The sequence below is a fragment of the Trichechus manatus genome, unplaced genomic scaffold (assembly GCF_000243295.1).
Source record: "Trichechus manatus latirostris isolate Lorelei unplaced genomic scaffold, TriManLat1.0 scaffold00013, whole genome shotgun sequence".
In the NCBI taxonomy this organism is placed as follows: domain Eukaryota; kingdom Metazoa; phylum Chordata; class Mammalia; order Sirenia; family Trichechidae; genus Trichechus; species Trichechus manatus.
The window spans coordinates 22,636,022-22,658,363 of NW_004443949.1; the positions used below are offsets into that span (position 1 = coordinate 22,636,022).

The 22,342-nt window shown below is 38.4% G+C and overlaps 1 pseudogene; it reads left to right on the top strand.

Annotated features, from left to right (window-relative positions):
* Positions 1–2,272: 2,272 nt before the first annotated feature.
* On the top strand, positions 2,273–3,609 carry LOC111819601 (protein FAM204A pseudogene; annotated as a pseudogene).
* Positions 3,610–22,342: the final 18,733 nt, after the last annotated feature.

The following is a 22,342-nucleotide window of genomic DNA, read 5'->3' on the forward strand; positions in this document are numbered from 1 at the left end:
TACAGCAACGGGGTTGTTTTTTTTTTAATTGTGTGGAAGTGTCCGCTTCTTCCAGGTCTGAAGTATTTGCATTACGGGAAAAATTAACAATATCCCCGGGGGAAAGCTACAGGAGTAAAAGAGGACTGGGTTTCACTTAAGAGAAAGAAGTAAAGAAAAGGTTTAAGAAAAGGGTAAAAATTGGGTTGTTCAATATAGGACAATTTTCCAGAGGCCAGAGTGGAAAGGTCTGTGAAGAAGCATGGAAACTGGGCCAGGAAACCAAAGCACTGAGCAGTGTGACCGAAACTCCTCCATCTTGGGCACTAACTAAGGCAAACAGGAGCATGACACATGATTTTAGCTAGCTGCAAGAATGTCCTCTACGTGATATTAAACATTTCTCTATTATATTTTATGGTAAATAACTTAGGACACTAAGTCAGCCCCAGAACAGACAAATCCTGCATTTTTTCTTATGATAAAGTATTCTGCATTTTGAAACGAAACTGAACAAACATCTTCTACTTAATACACACCCAGAAGATTGAGATGAATAATACTTCAAACATTAGGTCACCAGTCTATAAACAGTGAAATATTTTGGTTATATTCATATCACCTGAAGCAAAACTGATTCTTCAAAGCTTTTTAAAAAGCACTTTTCTCAGTCAGAGTTTTGCTTACAGAAACTTTCAGTTTTGTTTAAAGAGTAAACTCTAAAGGGACTTGCCACAACTTTCCACTTGTTAAAACTAAATCTCCATTTTAACTGTAATGTCATTTTTAAAAATTTATAAATACAACATATAGATGATCCCTTACATATTTTCTGAAAACTTTCTTGAAGAAAAAGAAAAGGTAGTTGGAATTATTATTCTGGCAATGGAAACAAATGTCCATCCATCCATTCAACAAGTATCTGTGTACTTTCTGCATATGCTCAGTGCTACACGAAAAGTAATGGGAGATACAAAATAACTTTATAAACCTGGTTTTATTGAAACCACTTCCTAGACCATGGGTGGGCAAACTATGGCGTGCTGGCCTAATCTGGCCTGCTCCCTGTTTTTATTAATAAAATTTTATTGGAACAGAGTCTTGCCCGTCTGTTTGCAGATGAGTTTTTGCACTACAATGGGCAGAGTTGAGTAGTCATAACGGAGACCCTATGGGCTATAAAGCCTAAAATACATTTACTATCTGACCCTTTACAGAAAAAGTTTGCCAACCACTGTCACTGATGAGTTTTCAGTGCTTTTCATTTACACCTACTCCTCACTTATCGAGTATCTTGTAATCTAACATTTCACATTTACGACAATAATAAAAAATCTACTGAGTATTTTGCACATTAATGACGTATGTCTGGCAGTAATGAATGCTGATGTGCGAAGTGAGAGTTAAGTGCTGGCTGTGATAGTAAAGGTTATCTGTCAACTTGGATAGGCCGTGATTCTCAGTGGTTTGGCTGTTATGTAATGATGTAGTCATCCTCCATTTTCACATAACACCAATGTTCACATAACGAACTGGTCTTTGGAACCTAACCATGTCAGTAAGTGAGGAGTGGGTGTATTCATTCACATACATTAGGGCCAACCCTAGTGCTGGGATAGTTACAAATATACACAAAACAGAGCATGCCAGGGTGGATCTTACAACTACAAGACAAAACACAAAATAAAGTACGGGCAGGGCTGGATGCAGGTGGCTGGTCTCCATGTAACAGCCCAGAGGGACCTGCATGCAGGTAGCAGGTGAGGGAGGCCGACTGTCATGAATTGAATTAAGTCCCCCAAAAAACGTGTATATCAATTTGGCTGGGCCATGATGTCCAGTATTGTGTGGTTGTCCTCCATTTTGTGATTGTAATTTTACGTTAAATAAGATTAGCGTGGGATTTTAATACCCTTACTAAGGTTGCATCCCTGATCCAATGTAAAGGGAGTTTCCCTGGGGTGTGGCCTGGACCACTTTTTATATTACAAGAGATAAAAGGAAAAAGAAGCAAGCAGAGAGTTGGGGACCTCATACCACCAAGAAAGCAGCACTGGGAGCAGAGCACGTCCTTTGGAGCCGGGGTTCCTGTGCCTGAGAAGCTCCTCGACCAAGGGAAGATTGAGGACAAAGACCTTCCTCCAGAGCCGACAGAGAAAGCCTTCCCCTGGAGCTGATGCCCTGAATTTGGACTTCTAGCCTACCAGACTGTGAGAAAATTAATTTTTCTTGGTTAAAGCTATCTACTTGTGGAATTCTGTTATGGCAGCACTAGATGACTAAGACACCAAGCATGGGCAGAAGTTTCCGCGTGGCTCATAGTCTCCTCAAAAGGGAAGGCACGTGGTTTTCTCAGCCCTTTACTGGAAGAGGGTTCCTCTGTCCCACCCCAGTCAAAGTGAGAGAGAAGAATTTCTATAGAGAAACAGGTTATGTTTACAATTGCTATATTCTGGAAACAGGTGCAGTGAATGGAAGTGTCAACAGACTAGAAATCTTACACTATGAACTAAGGTGTTCAGACCTGTGCCCAGGAGGGAATTCTTCCTGCTCTGGGATTGGAGTGTCGCTGTGCCACCAGAGTCTACAGAGTTCCAGGTGTGCACACGGCTCAGGGAAAGGTGTACCTTTCTAGAGCCACCTTCTTGTAGCCTTGACCTTAAGAAAAAGGTACGGTAGGCTGCTACCTTCTGGCCTAAATGAAAATGATGCTGAGTTGAATTCTGAAGGTAAAGCCTTAACTTACAGAAGATAAATAAGATTGGATAATTAAAAATACAGAAATCTCAGATTTCTCTACAGATAGACCAAAAACTGAAACAGAGGCAAATATAAATGCTTATGAAGAATGTCCCTCTGGAATCTCCTTAAATATGTGGAATAAATTTCAAGAATTGCATAAAAAACATTCCAAATAGAAAACCTCAAGATCTAGGGGAGGAACACTCCAGAAAAGATCAACTGAAGAATGAAGAGGCATCTCACTGTGAACAATCCTCAAGTGAAGCCCAGTGGAAGGAGCTTAATATTCTGGAGTCAATGACAGGTTTGAAGAAAAACAAGCTGATTAAGTCGGGCCTTGAAAAGTCCATGCACCAGGCTATTGAACAGTGGAATGTAGAGAAGGCCACAGTGAACAGCTAGCCAGTAATGTAAGAATTGCCAAAGCTGTTTTCCCGTTGCAACTCTGTAAAAGCCAAAAAGGATGCTGAAAACTCACAAGTTGTTTTTAAAATAAAAAAAGGAGGAAGAAAAAGGAGAGGAGGAGGAGGAGAGGGAAAGGAAAGGAAGAGGAAGAGGAGGGGAAGAAGGGGAAGAGAGGTGAAGGAGGCAGAGGAAGGGGAGGAAGAAAGGGGGGGGAAGGAAGGAGGGGGAAGGGAGAGAGATGGGGAGGGGGAGGAGGCAGAGGTGTGGGGAAGGAGGAGGAGGAGGAGAGGGAAGAGCGGGAGACAGAAGAGGGAGAAGGGGGAGGGGGAGGAGCAGCAGCAGCTGAAACAGAAGAAACAACTTGCATGTGGGTTTAAAGCAGAGAAGAGAAGGGAAACCAACAGCAATATGGACATATGTACAGTAGTAACTGGGCCAGAGTTCTTCAACACATTTCTAGCCTCCAAGTGCTCAATTTACTGAAAATATTTTCCTGCTTATATTAAATGTGTCAGAAAAGTAATAGTAGAAAAAAAATAAGCATAAAATTTGGGAGTTGTTTATTGAATCTTTTTAATCCTTTTCCACGGAGTTTATCTGATTGAAGTGAATGAAATGGAACTTTCTGTTATTTCTAGAAGAAATCTATGCATACATACAGGAAAATGATGGAATTTTTTATTTACATAGACCTAGACATAGACATGAATAAAGTTTAGTTTTCATCCATTTGGTATAACATTGCCAATGAGCTTCTTATACTTTAACTCAGTTTAACAATATTTATTCTGGAATTTAGTGCTTAAGATTGGTATTTGTTTATAATGGACATATAAGTGCCAAGACAGTCTCAATTGATATTTTCTTTACAAATGACTTGAATTATTTTAATGTTATGAAACTTATTAATGAATCTTTACTGGGATACAGTGAGTTACTATTTCACAGCCACATTGTAAAAGCAACTGATTAAATTTGCATCTATTTTCAAATACAATATTTCAATTAAAAAAGAAGAGAAAATAGGACAAGTGCTACATATACGTACATTTCACTGATGTTGTGAAATAAACTCTGTTTGAAGAGGAAAAAATGCTTGAGAGAGAAAATTACATTTTATTGGCGTTAATCAGGTAGAGAAAAGGGGGAAGAAGTATAAAATCAGTACAAAGTTGTCCACACTCTGAAGGCTTCCCTACTTTCCCATAGTTCTCAGTGGTACTTTAAAATTCGGAGTTTAATAAATAGTTGTTAAATGAATACTGCCCTCTTGTGGTCCAGAGGCTCTGTCCCCTACTGGGGCTTTCTTCCAAATTTACCCAAACTGTACTGTGTTCTAGAACTTTCCCAAGTCTCTTCCCTTCAAAACTTATCCACCCTTTTTTCCTAAAGAATCTGATCTGACTGATAGCTCAATATTTCTGAAGTAACAAATGCTACTACAGTCAAGATTCAGCCTTCCCATATAATCAGTGATCACTTTACAGAAACATATCCTGGAAAGAGTCTCTAATAATAAACCCAGGATGGGAATAATGCCCTTCATGCAGAAAAAACTGTAGCGTGTCCCCTTCTCCCTGTAAAATGACTACCATGTACACGCATACACCTTCTGTTAAAGGTCCCTCCAATTCTTTCACTGCAAGGATTAGTTTCCAGATATTGTTTCCACAAACTTTGTCTAGACCCCTGTACACATTCCGTTAGTCTGTCACATCTGAAATCTCCTTGCATAAAGCCAACTCCAGTACATTCCATCTCTTAAAAACCAGTAGCCGCCAAGTCAATTCTGACTCATGGTGACCTCATGTGTGTCAGAGTAGAACTGTGCTCCATAGGGTTTTCAGTGCTGATTTTCATAAGCAGCTCACCAAGTCTTTCTTCTGAGGTACATCTGGGTGAACTTGAACCTCCAACCTTTCAGTTAGCAGCAGAGCACTTTTGTACCACCGAGAGGCTCCTTTTATCTCTTACAGAGGGTAAAACATTGTAAGAGGGGAAATGGTTGGGGCCTTATTTCCTAGCGAACTGATATAAATGAGTAGCCATTTTCTCCCTACTGATCACTCTTATTTCGTATACATATAATTGTGGCTCAACATTACTGCCTATAAATCCAGGCTATTAAAAGGTTTCTCCACCTTCTCTCTTCAATACAGACTTCGAAAGCTATGCATTCAAGGATAAGCCTGAAAGCATGGCTTTCATTTCAATTTGTTCTTCAAGAACCATTTTGGTACAAACAATGAACAGCTGAGTCCTGAGTGAGTTTCCATAGAACAAATCCAAGTAAATATTCCACAGGCTCCACTGCTTCCTCTTGTTGACAAGGCCTGGAGGCCACTCAGGACAGGCAGATAAGAAGATTAAAATGCATTGCCAGACTTTCATCTTCTAATTGGCCTCTTTCTTGGGCATTCTTTTGGAAGACAATCGTGTGGGATGAGGCTTTCAGTTTCCTTCCACTTTACACAATATGAGTCAACTCTAGCCACGGCGGGTGTGGGGAGGGGTGGTGGCGTGAAGAACACTCAACTCTGTGGCACAGCAGCCTCCTTCCCAGTGACCAGCAGGAGTCACAGAACTGCAAACCCAGGTTACTCCAAGTTCATGTCTGCCTTTACATGATGTTTACTGAATCCTGTTATGCAAAATGAAATAAAGGCAAATTCCATGGAAAATCAAAACCAAAGGGTACTCAGGGAGGTGAAACCTTTTCTTGTTATCTAACAACTTCCAGGGACATTACCTCGATGATAAGAGGATTGGAAAGTTACAGAAAACACTCTTAAAAACTCTAATATTTCTGCTTTTATGGAATAATTTATAAACAGCTGAAGACAGACGGAATTTACCAGAGTTAACCCAATAAATCACAGGTCGTAAAAGATCAGACCTTGAAGTAGCCTCTTAAGATCATCTGACAACTGATATCCAAAGCTCTGAGTAAACTATAAATCACTAACATAAGGTGAGGAGGCTAAGGCTCTTCACTGAAAGTAACAAAGAAAGCTAAAAGGAGTGGAGAGGAGACGAGAGTATACAGAAACAAGTACAAGCTTTGGGTCAGATAGGCCTGCTTCCCAGTTCCAACTCTGCCACTCTCTAGCTATGTCACAAAACTTCTGTTGTTGTTAGCTGCTGTTAAAACCTAAATGTGTAGAGAAACACCAGAAGGTTATCAGGAAGGCGTTGGAAAAAGAGATAGTGGAAGCAGGTTACATAGGCGAGGTCCCGGCAGGGTAGTCTGCTGAGGGTCATTATAAATTCCTTCCCTGTTGGTTTCTGGGAGCATGCACAGGGCTTCCGGGTCAGTCAGTTGTAAAGATAAAAAAAGGGTCATTAAGGACATGCCCTGTAAAAACCCACTGCCATAGTAGAGTTGCCGATTCTGACTCATAGCGACCCTATAGGACACAGTAGAAGTGCCCCATAGGGTTTCCAAGGTGTGACTGGTGAATTCAAACTGCAGACCTTAAACAGTTTCCAGTTAGACCCTGGACTTCCTGTTTCTCAAAACTGACTGCACATAGATAACTCTCCAAAAGAGCCCAATACCCAAGGCAAAACAGTCTCTGATAAGCTGCTTACTAGGCTATTGTCTGACTGGAAGGTGACACCAGGAAAACCATTTCCTTAAAGGCTCAAGGTTCAAAAGGACACCTAAGGACAAACAGCCTACATATGTCACCCCAACTCCATACCCAGAAATCTGGATTTCAAGATTAAAATGTTTCTCACTGCCATGGTGTCAGCCCCCAACTCATGATGACCCCATGCACAACAGAACGCAACACTGGTCAGTCCTGCACCATCTCAATGATCAGCTGGGGATAGGGCTGTTGTGAGCCACAGGGTTTTCGTTGGCTGATTTTTTGAAGTAGATCACCAGGTCCTTCTTCCTAGTCCATCTTAGCCTGGAAGCTCTCCTGAAACCTGTTCAGCATCATAGCAACATGCAAGCTTTCACTGACAGATGAGTGGAACCTGTGCATGAGGTACACTGGCCGAGAATCGAACTGGGTCTCCACATGAAAGGTGACAATTCTACCACTGAGCCACCATTGCACCCTACAGAATTTCTAAGCCGCTATTTTTATTTCTATTCAACCCCATTTACATAAGAGGGTTGGACAACCCCTATGTCTTTTCCGCAAGACTTTGTCTTGCTTGGTAAAAATAGTTACAAAAAAAAAAAAAAAAACATGGCTAAGAAACTTCTAAGTGACTAAGTTTGGATACCTAGAAAATATTCTTTTCTACTACTCTTGTGTTTAGAAGTAGTAGAGAAGAATGGCACAGCTGAACAAGAATCCGTTAAGGAAAATAAATATGAGATTGTACTCAATAAGAATGAAAACAATTGGTGTTGGAATACAATTGGATAATCCTATGCAAAAAAAAAAAAACTCAGTTCATACTTTGCATTATTTTTAGCCAGTCTATTTTTGTGTGAATATAGCACAATGTTTCTTACATAAAAGGTTTTCTAAATGAAATAACAGATACAGGTTATATATCACCAAAAGAAATTAACAATAATTAACTCAAAATGGATCTCAGACCTAACTGTAAAACCTAAAATTATAAACTTCAAGAAGAAAGCACTGAAGAAAATCTTCATGACTCTGGATTAGTCAAAAATTTCTTAGATATGACATTAAAAGTGTAATCCATAAAAGTGAAAAAAAAATGATACATTGGATTTCATTCAAATTGTAACTTGTACCCTTTGAAATACCCTGTTAAGAGAATAATAAAAACAAACAAACAAGGCCACTATCTGGAAGAAAATATTTGCAAGACATATCCAATAAAGGATATGTATCTAGAATATTAAAAAAAAAAAACTCTTAAAAACAAACAACCCAATTTTAAAAAGAGGTAAATGAACTCAACAGACACTTCATCAAATATATAGACAGAAAATTAGCATACAGAAAGGTGCTCAACATTATTAATGTAAAAAAAGAGAAAGACTCCATTTTTTATGTTTGACCACTCAGAGCTTTCAACTTCCCACCCCTCCCTTTTCCCGCTGTCCCACATCTGAGCAACCCGATAAGAAAAGCCCAACTTGGTGACAGTGGAAATTGCAAACTACGCAAGCCTGGCTTACAAACAGGCAACAGGCTCCAACCTCTAAGCACAATAAACACCCCAATCCACCAGCCTCATCTGCTGTTGTTTCACTCCAGACAAAACCTCAGCCATTCTCTGTGAAGAATCCTTTTGCTATTTATAATGTGAGTAATAAACTTTATTTCACATCCACTAACACCTGTGTGTCACCTATCCTGACATCCATAAACTCCTATGAGAGTGAGTAGAGTGGGTGTTGTCCCGTGTCCAGTAGAGGATCCTAGGTGCCTAAACAATCAGCCATAAGGTAAATACGGATTTAAAAACTACGTGATACTCACCAGTTACCAGTTGCTGTGGAGTCTGCTCCGACTCATGGTGACCCCACGTGTGTCAGAGTAGAACTGTGCTCCACAGGGTTTTCAATGGCTGATTTTTCACAAGTAGATTGCTAGGCCTTTCTTCTGAGGCACCTCTGGGTGGACTCAAACCACCAGCCTTTTGGTTTACAGCCAAGTGCATTAACCATTTGCACCATCAGGGACTCATTATGAGATACTACTATGTATCTATTAGAATGGCTAAAATTTTAAAAACTGACAATAGTATGTATTGTTAAGCATGTAGAGGAACTAGAACTCTCATACATTGCTGGTAGGAATGCAAAACTGTACAGCCAACATGGAAAACAGCTGATCAATTTCTTATAAACATACACTTACCATAAAACTCCTATTTACTCAAGAAAATCTTATACATGAATGTTCATAATAACTTCATAATTGCCAAAAAACTGGAAATAATCCAAACATTTTTCAAATGGGAATGGATAAACAGACTGTAGTTCATTCATACAAAGGAATACTACTCAGCTATAAGGATATACCACGGACTGCCAGAAGAATGAACGATTCTGTCTTGGAAGAAGTACAGCCAGAGTGCTCCCTGGAAGTGAGGATGGCAAGACTTGTCTCATGTACTTTGGACAAGTTCTCAGGAGGGACCAGTCCCTGAAGAAGGACATCATGCTTGGTAAGGTAGAAGGTCAACAAAAGAGGAAGACCCTCAATGAGAGGGAATGACACAGTGGGTGCCACAATGGGCTCAAATATAACAATGATTGTAAGGACGGCACAGGACCAGGCAGTGTTTTGTTCTGTTGTACATAGGGTCGCTATGAGTAGGAAATGACTCGATGGCACCTAACAACAACAAGAAGAAGGAATGAAGTACTGATACAAGCAATAACATGGATGAGTCTCAAATAAATTTTTGGGCTTGGACACGTGAATTGCTTTGGCCAGTGGAATGTAGACAGAACAAATCATCATGAAGAAACGTTTTAAGAATCACTGGAAGTTACTGCCAACTCTCTGAAGCTCCTGCCCTCTACCATGAGGGCAACATGTCTCAGATAGTACTTGCTCTTTCAACCCAGTACCTGAATACATGTATAGCACCCCAGAATCCAGCTTGCAGCCTGACATTAAGTCTGTGGCAACCCAAACAGGGCCAACCCATAGACCCATGAGTGAGAAACATTTCTTGTTGAAAGCCACTAAGTTATGAGGTAAGTCTTACTCCTTCTAAGGCTCTGCATCTCTAACTGCACAGACCAATAATATCAGCATCTCCTAGAGCTGCCGCTCTGGATTAGTGAGACACATGAAACACACCAGTTTTGGCTCACTGTTTTAGGCTCTACATCTAGCAAAGCACCTGAGATATAGGGGACAGTTAATAATTATTTGTAAAAAGAAAGAGCAATGCCTGGGAACCAGTCTATTTTTGTGTGTGAATACAGCATAATGTTCCTTTTTTAAAAAATATTTTATTATGTTTTAGGTGAAAGTTTACACAGCAAATTCGGTTCCCATGTAATAATTTTTCTACAAATTGTTCCGGGTCATTGGTTACAATTTTCACAATGTGTCAGCATTCTCATTATTTCCATTTTGTTTCTTCTGTTTCCATTGATCTAGCTTTGCGTCCCCTCCTTGCCTTCTCATCTTTGCTTTTGGGTAAATATTGACTGTTTGGTCTCATACAGTTGATTATTTAAGGGACACATTACTGATGCTTGATACTGTTTATTTTATAAGCCAATCTATTATTTGGCTGAAAGGGGACCTCCAGGAGTGGCTTCAGTGCCAAGTTCAAAAACCACAATGTATTTTATATAAAAGGTACTCAATATATATTTTCTGAATGAAACAATAGATACGGGTTATATATCACCAAAAGAAAGGACAAGACCAATGATTACAGGCCTCCAAAAGGCAAAACTTACCATGCTACAAAGACATAAACAGCTGAACGCTGCAAACGGAGGGAATGAGGGCTTTATCACTGGAGGTACTGGGCATAATAAAGACAATCAAATACAGATGCCGTATAGGGTCTTCTCCAAATTTCTAAAAGAGCCTGTAGATTTCAGATAATCATCTGCTTAGTATCCTGAATGGTTTTACCAGGCCAGAAAGGTCTGTATCTCCCGCCAGCAGCCATGCCATTACTCCAAATATGCAGCTTTTATGAGTGTTTTAAGGAGTCCCTGGGTGGCGCAAGCAGTTAAGCATTCACTGCTAACTGAAAGGCTGGCAGTTTAAGTCCACCTAGAGGCACCTTGGGAGAAAGGCCAGGTGATATACTTCTAAAAAATCAGCCATTGAAAACTATATGGAACATAGTTCTGCTCTTGACACATGTAGGGTTTTGGTTATTAGTAGTTAATGTATATATATTAGTTATGTCTCCCCTGAATTAAACAAACAAATCATGGAAAATGAATCGGGTTGGGGGGGTGCGGGGAACATACTTGGGCCCTGTGATGGTTAAGGTTGTGTGTCAACTTGGATGTGCCATGATTCTCAGTTGTTTCGCAGTTATGTAATAATGTAGTTTGGCAGTTATGTAATGAAGTAGTCATCCTCCATGACGTGATCTGATGTGTAATCAGTTGTAAAGGGAGTTTTCTCGGGAGTATGGCCTGCATACAATACATACATGGACATTCTGGTAAAGTTCACTTGCTTGCTCTGAATCCTGTATCCAGCTCGTCATCATCTGACCTCTGCTTCTTGGGACTTGAGTCAGCAGCCTGCCGTCTGACCTGCTGATCTTGGGTTCATCAACCCTGCAGCTATGTGAGTCGAGAAGCCTCCAGCCTGATGCCTGACTCACAGACTTGGGACCTGCCAGCCTCTACAACCGCGTGAGCTATTTCCTTGAGATAAATCTCTCTTTCTATAGATATATATAGTTCACTGGTTTTGCTTCTCTAGAGAATCCAGCCTAAGAAAGGTCCATTCCATACCATAAATAAGGTCTTAAAAGCCTCTTCTAAAAAAGAGAGCTAAGTTGTTCCTAGCATAAAAATAAGTTATATGTATACTACACCAGGATTTAACCCAAAAATAAAAACTTTATAGCTTTTCATATTAAAAGCTTCATTGACAGACTTAAAATTGTAAGTTCAAGTTGCAATCCTAAGGATTTGCTAGATAAAAAACCCTTTAAGAAAGCCTTATATGCAATCATCAAAGAATTGCCACCTTATTACAGAAAGGTACTATCCCTGAATCACTTTTGTATAAAAAACAATGGGGGGGGTGGTCTCAACTTATTTACCTAGTACCCTTCTTAGTGGCTAAAAGCTTTGTTAATAATGCAATGCCGTCTCATCTTTCTCAGCTAGTGAACCAAGGCTTGAATTCCACATTCAATTGGTAGCTGCTGTGGAATGCATTAAATAAGGAATGTTTTATCCAGAGCTGAACAAACCTAATCTTCAGGTGTGGATTGATACAAAGAGAGGGACATTCACAGAATTCAAAAGAGGATCAACACCTAACAAATTCTTGTTCCACACCCCGGTGTTACATTACCTGCTACACTGCTTTGAAAGGTCCGTTTTCCCCTGCAGTCACAGATATTTAGAAAGTGTTCGTAAAAAAAAAAGTAAAGAAGCCAGCTTTGAATGCTTGGTGTCTTTTGTGTATAACTTAGGACTTTAATACCTACAGAAGGGCAAACCTTGAAAAAAATCTTCTTGAACTATAATTACATTAGCAAATAATTTTTAATGAGTAGGAACTGTCATGTTTCATCAAATAAGTCAAATACTCAGTCTGGAGAAAAGCACACACTTAAAAAATTAATATGCTATACTTGATATAATTGTATTCGTCCATTCAACCAACATTTACTGAATGTCTTCTTTGTTCCAAGCAGGAATGTGACGACTTCTACAGCACATATCTACTTATTAGTGAACTGTGAACGGCAGTATTAGTGAATTGTACACGCAGTAAGTTACAGATGTGTGCAGTTTTAGGGAACATTTACAAAACTTCCTCATATATTTTAATTACTACTTTGCTTCTTCTGAGTTAAGAATCACTGTGTAAATGGCATCCATGTGTGTGCGTGTTTTGAATGTGTGCTTTTTTTTAAACAAGGAGGAAAAATATACAAACAAGGCGTGACAATTTATAATAGGCTCTTCAATGTTATGTTACAAAGCATCCTGTTTCATGTACCACCTTATTGAACCAAGTTAATAGATGTCATTCTTTGTTCAAATAATTGTCTTCCAGCAATGAATGGGTGGGTAACATTCAAATACAGAATTCTCTCTCAGAGAGTTCACCCACCACCTCAGACCATGCCACTAGCAACAAAGATGTCTTAGCATTTGTCTTGTTCTTTCAGAATTCCACTAATACCATGGAAGAACCAAGAGTGTACTTAATTTCTTCTTGGAACTAAAAGAATATGCTAAAATGAAGAGGAAAAAAAAGCCAAATTTCTTAAACTCGTTTATTTAAATATCGTTTCATGAAAGTATTTGTTTTAGAATCACAAGACCTAGCTTAAATTTGACTTACAAAAGATTATATACCTGACCGGAAATACAAAGTATAAAGATGTTTGAATATTCTTCTGTTATTACTGAACCTGAAGATAAAATTGAAAATAAGATAACAGGGATAGGCAGTTGAAACTGATTCTAAAGCAACTACTGTAAACTATCTGTGGAGTCCTGGCAGATTTAATCCAGCAATTTCAACAAATTATCACTTGTGTTTCCTTTATAATTAAATTTCTACTTTTTAAAATCTACTTATTCCATTACTGTAGTAGAAATGTTGTTCATTTGTTGAAGCCAAATGGATCTTTTTCTTTGAGGAGGTTTTCTCTGCCTTGCAAAAAAACCAGGATAAAAACTGGTGAGAAAACCAACACATTTTTACAGATAGCATCATACTGGAGTGTAGCTTTGTATAAGCCCAACCTCTCAAATCTAATTTGGGGAAGGCCAACATATTAGGAACGAAAACTAAGGATTCAGCCCTCCCAATTTAGTTACATTCTTCCACTGCATTTTGCCTTCTTGCTTTGATTTGCCAACATACAGACACACAGAAGCACTCTGACCTCTGCTGCCAGAAACTGGAACTTTTTCCACAGGTCTTTTCACTTTAATTATGTGTTGCTGTAAAGTTCACAGCATCCACAGCATGCTTCTCTAATTGTAACTCACAATAATTTCCTTAATAACTCATAAATGCTATGAAATTTTTTTTAAATACTATATATTCATTTGAAGATAATCCTAAAATTTTGGCAAGTTATCAACGAAAGAACAATTCTTTTGCAATGTTAATTCTGAATGAAAGATATTTCACTGAATTAATGAATGTGTCTTAAATTGAGGTCAGTTGATATGCTCCTGAGAATCCAATATCTTAAGTATTGAAATACTGAATTCTTACGTATTGTTTTCTTTGAGAGCAACAATGTAAGTAAGCTTTATTACTAAAATTTGTAAACAAATATTTCAAGGAAAAATAGATATTAAGTCATGCGTTCAAATTTTTTATGAAATTGCAATGTGATAGTGAATGGACCATTTTGTTTGAGAAAATTCTATTTCTGAAAAAAATTCAAGTTGAAAGTTTCAAATTAACTAATAGCCAAAGAAGAAAAACTAGGAATACCATTTACATTCTTCAGTTAGTTAGATTTACCAAGGAATTTTTCAAAATAGTTAAGAAATAACTAAATATTATTAAAATAAACTGAAATCTCAGAAAAAGATGTCAAGCCATTAAAACACATATCCATTATATATCTGTTGCATATCTATTACAAGATTATGAATGTCTATTATTATCTATTTCTCTTTCAGCATCTTCTGGATTTCCTCAATAAGCATGCGATTCCTTTATAATCAGAAAAATACATATTTTAGTTTATAAAAGAATTTAGTATACAACAAAGGTTGTATTATCATTTATGGACATGTAAGGTGGCAGGGCAAGCAACAGAAAATCTAGTCTGAAGTGACTTAAGGATAGCCATTGCCATTGAGTCGATTCCAACTCATAGTGACCCTGTAAGACAGAGTAGAACTACCTCATAGGGTTTCTAAGGCTGTACATCTTTAAAGAAGCAGACTGCCACATCTTTCTCCCACCAGGGTTCCTCTGACTTAAAGATAATGAGTGATTTTCCATGTAGCAAGAAGTCCACTAGTAAACCAGCCCAACAATGCCATCCGGAGCCCATCCAGGGCCTTTCCATCCTTCACTCACTGGCCTTCTTCTTCAGGCTTTGTTGCCTCAGGGTCACATGCAGCTGCTATATGTGTGTACCTTACACCCTCATTCCAGTTGGAAAGGGGCAAGGGTAAGGCCAAAGGGCTATTCCAGCGGTCTGTTCCTCTTCCCCAGCAAGGCACCAGCTCTCCTGGAAGCTCCACGTCATAGTCCTCTGTGACACACGGCCATCCCCAGCAGCAAGGGTGTCTTGAAGGATAAATTCTTTTATCTGGGCTCACTAACATCCTCATAAAAGTCAGCGCTCAGATGATCAAGGAGAGAGAATGGGCATCAGGTGGGCAATTTAATGTCTGCCATAAACATATCATGGAGAAAAGGTGAATTCATCCGTAAATGTGTTGAGTTACTTGGCTATGCATCTGAGAGAAAACTAAGTCAGCTCATGCCTTACACATAAGTTACCTCCAGGTAGACGGACGGTTTGAAAGCATAAATGGTGAATCTATTAAATCCCCTAAGAAACTGGGAGAATTTTCTACACTCTAAGAATGAGAAAGATTTCTGTGATAGAAAATCCAAAAAATCAGAAAATAAAAGATTAATAAAATAAACTACATAAAAATAAAAAAAGTTTCTGCATAGAAAAACAAAGTACAGTCAAAATATCAACCAAAAGGAAAAGAAAACACACACTTTTCAACTCGCATCCTAAAGAGCCAATCTCCTTAATAAAAGAAATAGCTCCTACAAGAAAGGATATAAAGAGTCAACAGGACACAAGACGCAAATTGCTCTTTGACATATTAAGAGACGCTCAACCTCAGTCATCAGATAAATACAAAGTCAAAACTACAAGGTAACATCTTCATCATTCTGACTGACCCTATTCTTTTTCTTTGTCAATCATACATGGCTGATGGGAGTATAAATTGGCAGAGCTTCCAGAGAAGAAACTTTGACAATACCTAACACTCTGAAAAAGGTACCCTATAGCCAACAACTCAGCTGCAGGGAATTACCCTACAGTTATAACTGCACACGGGCAAAATGACTTATTATTCACAATGTCATTCACTGAAGCATTGTTTATAATTTAAAATATAAGAAAAACAGAAATATCAAAAGAGGACAGATTAAATAAACTCTAGGTTATCCATTCAATGAAACAGAATGCAACTGTATAATTTTTTTAAACAATAAAGCTCTTTATATGCCAATATATAAAGGCAGTCAAGCTATACTGAATGACAAAAACAAGGAACAGAAGTGTGTATACTAAGTTTCCATTTGTATTTTAAAAAGTTAAACAATGTATGGAATATGTAGAATATCCACAGCTTTCAGGGCCATCTGAATATTGTTTTCATTTACTGTGTACAGTTGACCTGCACTTTCTCACCACGCAGTGACAGCCCAAAGGATGCAGAGCACTTACAGGTGAGGAAGGCAGCAGGCGGGACCTGTAACCTTAGCACCAAAGTTATTTGATATATTTTAAAACCAGCTGTCATCAAGTCAACTCTGATTCATGACGATCCCATGTGTGTCAGAGTAGAACTGTGCTCCATAGGGTTTTCGATGGCTGGTTTTTCAGGAGACTTCCAGGCCTTTCTTCCAAGGTGCTTCTGGGTAGACTCGAACCTCCAACCATTAGCAGCTGAGTGTGCCAACCATTTGCACCACCCTGGGACTCTTTGATATGTATTACTGCTAGCCGAAGAGCTAGAGAAGATTAAGGTCCAAAATGTCTTTACTACAAATTCAACAAAATATAGATTCATTTTTGAAAAATTCCTGTTGTAAGATGTGAATGTTGGGGGAGAACTAGCTCTCATTCCATCGTTAATCAAATATTTTCACCATTACCTGATATTAGCAGCTTCATTAGGGCTGGGAGGAACAGAAAGAATTTCTTATTGAAAGTTAGCTGGTTTGGGTGAGGAATGAATATTGCAAAAGCAGGAAAGTACTCTGTGTCTAAGAGGCAGAAAATAAAAGAAAGAGAAATCATCCATGATAACTATTTTGCAATTTTGCTTTAATGCAAGGATATTAGGAAGAGTTTCCAAAACTACAAAATTCAACTTTCCATGCTAAAATATACTTTTCTGATTCAGTACTAGTTGAGCCTAGTGTCTTATCCAATCAAACTTCTCCTCAATTAAAAAAAACAGAGAGGAAAACACACACACACACACAGAAAGGGATGTATATATACTCCAGAGTTCCCCATTACTCTAGTACAAAGTGTCTGAGGCCTTTCCCTATTACAAGGATTTATACAGGGCAAACCTTAGAAGTCAAGCCTGCAGTACACAGCAACTTGTAATCCTCCAGGGACGTGAGAACATCCAGGCACAGTTGTAAGGGAATCCTTGGACCAGAGATACTCTCTACACACTTGGCACTGGGACCACTGTTTCCACCAGATCATGTCCCCATCCCATCCCTGAAACCTCAGCCATTTGGGCCAAATTAAGTCTTTACTCTCTGCAGAGTACATACTATAGGGAAAGAAAACCAAAAATAGAAAAATAAGTCTCTTCTCACAGAGCTCATAAACTCTTTAGGATCAAGAGCTATGAATGCATGCATGCCAGCCCACACAGACAATCTCTATAGAGTTTTACAGTAGAGCAACAAGAAGTTATCAGCATCAGGAGGCCAGGCAGGGCCTTTGCTATGCTTTTCTTGATTTTAATCCCCTCTATCATGCAATCTCTTCTCGCCTTATCATCCAGACTTCCTGAAAGAGAATTCTACATTCCTATCCTTACCTCTGCATCTCCGATTTACTTCTCAGTGAACTCCAATTTGTCTTCACCTGCACTCTGATATTGTCCTTACTAAGTCACCAGTAAGGAACCCTGATGGCTCAGTGGTTAAGCACCCAGCTGCTAACCAAAAGGTTGGTGGTTCAAACCCACCAGCTGCTCCACAGAAGAAAGATGTGGAAATTTGCCTCAGTAGAGATTACAGCCTTGGAAACCCTCCAGGGCAGTTTCACTCTGCCCTATGGGGTCACTATCAGTCGGAATCAACTGGATGGCAATTAGTAAGTCACCAGACAGCACTTAATTTGCAGATTAAATAGAGATTTTTTTCTGAACTCTTTGTTTGTTACCATTTATTTCAATGTTTCACATTTTCTAGGTCACAAACCATTTTGGAAACCTTTTTGATAAATGTCATGAACCCTCTCCCCAGAAAAGTCACACATACACACGCACACACACACATACACACTTTAGAAGGTTCAGGAATCCCCTGAAATTTAATTATGGACCAACTGGGTAATAGATTCCAGGTTCTGAACTGCTGATAACCTACTTGGTTTCTGTAACAACTTTCTCTGCCAGATTACTCAACTTAAATTTTGATCTCTTTCTCGTGTTTCTCTTCCTGTGCCTAGCTCTTAAGCATGACTGTTCCCAAGGGTTATGATTTTAGGCCAATTCTCTGTTTCAAATGAATCATTCAATCTCATTGCCTCAGCCATCACCTGCATTCTGGGAAGTCCTAAATCTGTATCTCCAGCCCAAATCACACCTTAAGGTTAACACTTTCATAACCTACCACGTGGTGGGTATCTCACCTTTTGGCCAACATCATACTCAACATGACCAAAATTAAATTCATCACCTCCCTCAATTTAACCAGTCTGTCTTTATAATCTCTATTTCTCAGTTAATAATACCAAGATAATATCACAATTCCACCTCTGGGATGACTGAATAGCTCTTGTCGGACCCACCCTCCCACAGATAAGAACTATAAACACAGATCTAACATATAACAAATAATTTTCTGAAGGCACTGACAACAACTCAAAGCAGGCCATCACTGCAGAGGAGCTGACACATGGAGGAAGGGGCTGCACTGTGCCGTGCAGGTGGTAAAATTCTGATAAAAAACCCCCGGTCTCAGTGGCCTTCAGAACTAGAGGACAGGGTTCAGGGTAACCATTAAACAAAACCAAAACCACTGCCTTTCAGTCAGTTACGATTCATGGCGCCCCCATATGTTTCAGAGTAGAACTGTGCTCCAGTGTAATCACATTGAGGAGGAAATCCCAGAAAAGAGAAAGCTAGAGAGAGAACACCCCAAGTTTTGTGTAAAAACTCTTCCCAAATCTCTGAAAGGCCCCTAAAGCACCGACATGTGGTACAAACTCCAAGCATCATGTCAAGGCAAAAAGATGTGAACTGAGATTAAGCTGTTGCCACTGAGGGGGAAAATAGAATGTGCAGTTGAGACTAGCTACATATTTAAAAAAAAAAAAAAAACTGTTAACAATAACAATTCAGAGTTCCCATAATTGCCATTAACAATGTCCAGAACACTATCCAAATTACTGGACACACAAAGAATGAGAAAAAAGTGACCCATTCCCAAGAGAAAAGACAATCAAGGGAGACTGGCTGCAAGATGTTGTGGAAGTTCTAATCAGCAGACAAGTATTTTAACGCAGTTATCATTACAATGCTCTGGTACATCAAGAAAAATATGCTCATAATAAATAAAGGTAGAAAATCTAAACAGAGAAATATAACCTATAAAAATGAACCAAATGATAATGAACTAAACTGAAAAATACAGTATCTTTTCCAAACTTTACCAGATGGGATTAATCGCAGAGCGGAGATGACAGAAGAGTCAGTGAACTGCAAGACAGACCAACAGAAATTATTCAATCTAAAGAACAGAAAGAAAAGAGACTTTGAAAAGTGCACAGATCCTTAGGGACCTATGGGATAGTATTAAAATGTCTAACATAATTGAATAACATAATCATAACTGAAGTCCCAAAAAAGGAGGGGAGGAGAAAATGGGGCAGAAAAATATATTTGAAAATATACTAGCCAAAATTTCCACAAATATTGGGGTTGGGGGGGATACTTAAGGAGTCAAGAAGATCAGCAAAACCCAAGCAGGATAAACACAAAGAAAACCATACCTAAATACATCATAGTCAAACTTTTGAAAACTAGGTATAAAAAGACCATCTTGAAAACAATGAAAATGAGTTTAATGACTAATTACTTATAATCAGAAACAACAGAAGCTCAAAAACAGTGGAATATTACCTTTAAGTGCTGAAAGGAAAAACAAAAAACTGTCAACTCAATTTATAATGCCACTGGTTGCCAGCCTCTCTACTGCAGTCTAGATAAAACCAAATCCTTTACAACAGTGTTTTCAAGCATTTTGGTCTTGCGTCCCCTTTACGTGCTTAAAAATTTCTGAAGGCCCCTAAGAGCTTTTGTTTATTTGGGCTATACCTATCAATATTTCCCATTTTAGATACTCAAACTGAGAAAATTTTAAAACACTAGCACAAGGTCCATTAACCATCAAAGCAATGATGTCATCACACCATTGTGTAGCCTCTGGAAAACTCAGCATATACTTGAGAGAAAAAGGGTGAAAAAAGCAAGTAAAATCTTACTATTGTAACAAAAATAGTTTTGAACTTGGAGACTCCTGAAAAAGTCTTGGGGTCCCCCCTGGAGTCTCAAGAACATACCTGAGAACTGCTGCTTCAGATAATTAACTCTTGTCCCTGGCTGTCCTTCCAAGCACCAGATATCTCAACCTTCTGGAAGTTTCTGAGCATGCTATTCTTTCTGATGCCTCTGTACACCCTGTTGCCTCCTCTTAGGAAAAGATCCTTTAAGTTCTACTTTCCCAGCTAACTGCTACTCATCCTCCATGACTTAGCTGAAGGATTGCCGGCTCCAGAAAGCTTTTCCTAAAGATTCCCTACACTCTGATTTTGACATCCCTCCTTTTCTCTCCCATAACTCCCTCTATCTGCATTATAACATTGATTAAACAACTAAACCAAGAAATAGAATGTAGGTTATTCATTTCTGTATCCCAAATACAGCAAAGAATTGCATTCATTCATTCAACACATACACTTGATCCTTAATAAATATTGATCTAATGAAGGAATAAATTAAATCATCCCCACAATTTGTAAATAAAGAGCTTAACAACCTGGCCTGCTGGGCTACAAGCAAGTTATTCATTCTATTTTCTACTATCAACATTATTAGCATGTCTCCTTTATAACAGAATCTCAGTTACTTAGGGATTAGGATTTTGAACCTCTCAGGGTTCAAATAAAGTACACACAAGAAATTAGGGGATTAAAGTGAAGGTTGACAGGAATCATTTCTGGTGGTAAAGAAACAGCTCTAAAAATACCTAGCAACCAAGATGGGTCACCACCAAGAAATGCTAAGATGATACATGAGGACCAGAGATGGTCTAGTTCTCACCTGAGAAATGAAGATGCACTCTGACTGGCTACCTTTTTCACGCAAAATTTACAAAATAGACGATGAAAATATTGAAGAGCGAAGAAACTGAGAGTGACTAGGAGTGAGAGACAAGTATTACACGGTTGATTACCAAGGAGACAGCTGCAGAGGTACTGACCAAGGCAAGGTAAACAACACCTCCAACACTCCAGTCCTCTCTCTTTCCAGCCTAAGACTCCTTTACTGAAAGAACATGAAAGGGCGAGAATGAAAGGATGAGTGTGTTATCTTTCCATCATTCCCAAAGAAAAACCAAAGTAACAAACAGCAAGCCTTTCAGGTAAGCTGTCTGGATGACAGAGGGACAAGTCGGAGGGGAGGCCAAGAGTGGTTTGGAACACAATGGGATCCCCAGTACAGGATCAAGAACTTGAACTATGCCACCCTAGGACATCAAGAGCATTAAATACTTCCTTCTAGAGAGAATAGAACAGAAGTGAGAACACTTTAGGAAGTTTTCCGCTTTATAAGTTTTCTAAATCCTGATACATAAAGAATTAAGATCTTGTAGAAAACTCATTTTCAAAAAAAAAAAAAGAATGGAGAATCTAGATTACAGTTACAAAATAGTTATAATGATACCCAACTTCCAAATATAAATCACTTTACTGTCCATTTTTAAGATTATAATCTAAGTTATAAGCATAGTTTATATCAATACAACTAACAAAAATAAATTTCCAGGTCTAAAAAAATGTTCAAAATTTTTCTTTAACTCCAACTGAAGTCAGAAACATTTTAGAATATGTTTATGCCGAACATTCTTGAAAAATTCCTAATACTTTATTTCTCTTCTACATAGTCCCTAACATGTTTTTCTTTTCATAAGCTAGAAAATAGGATCCCAAAGAGAAAAATACCTATTTAAATGAGTAACTACCAACACTTATAGAAACCCCTACTATATATTTCCGGCTCCTAGGTTCCAAAACTTAACAGCTACGGAACCTGTAAAATGTAGGCCAAGTAGAAATAAAGTGCTTCTGAATTAGAACATAAATGAGTTAATTAATGTGCTCAGACTAAGACTTCAATACTTTAAAAAATAAGAATTAAACAGTAAATCTAGAAAAAATAAAAATAAAAAATTTTTAAAAGTAAATCTGGGCTATTCCCTTATGAAAAAAACAAAGAAAAGAAAACCCATTGCCATCGAGTTGATTTCCATATAAAGTTTATAAAATCTCTAAATTATTACTTCCAAATATCTACAATATACAAGGAACAATAACTATACTA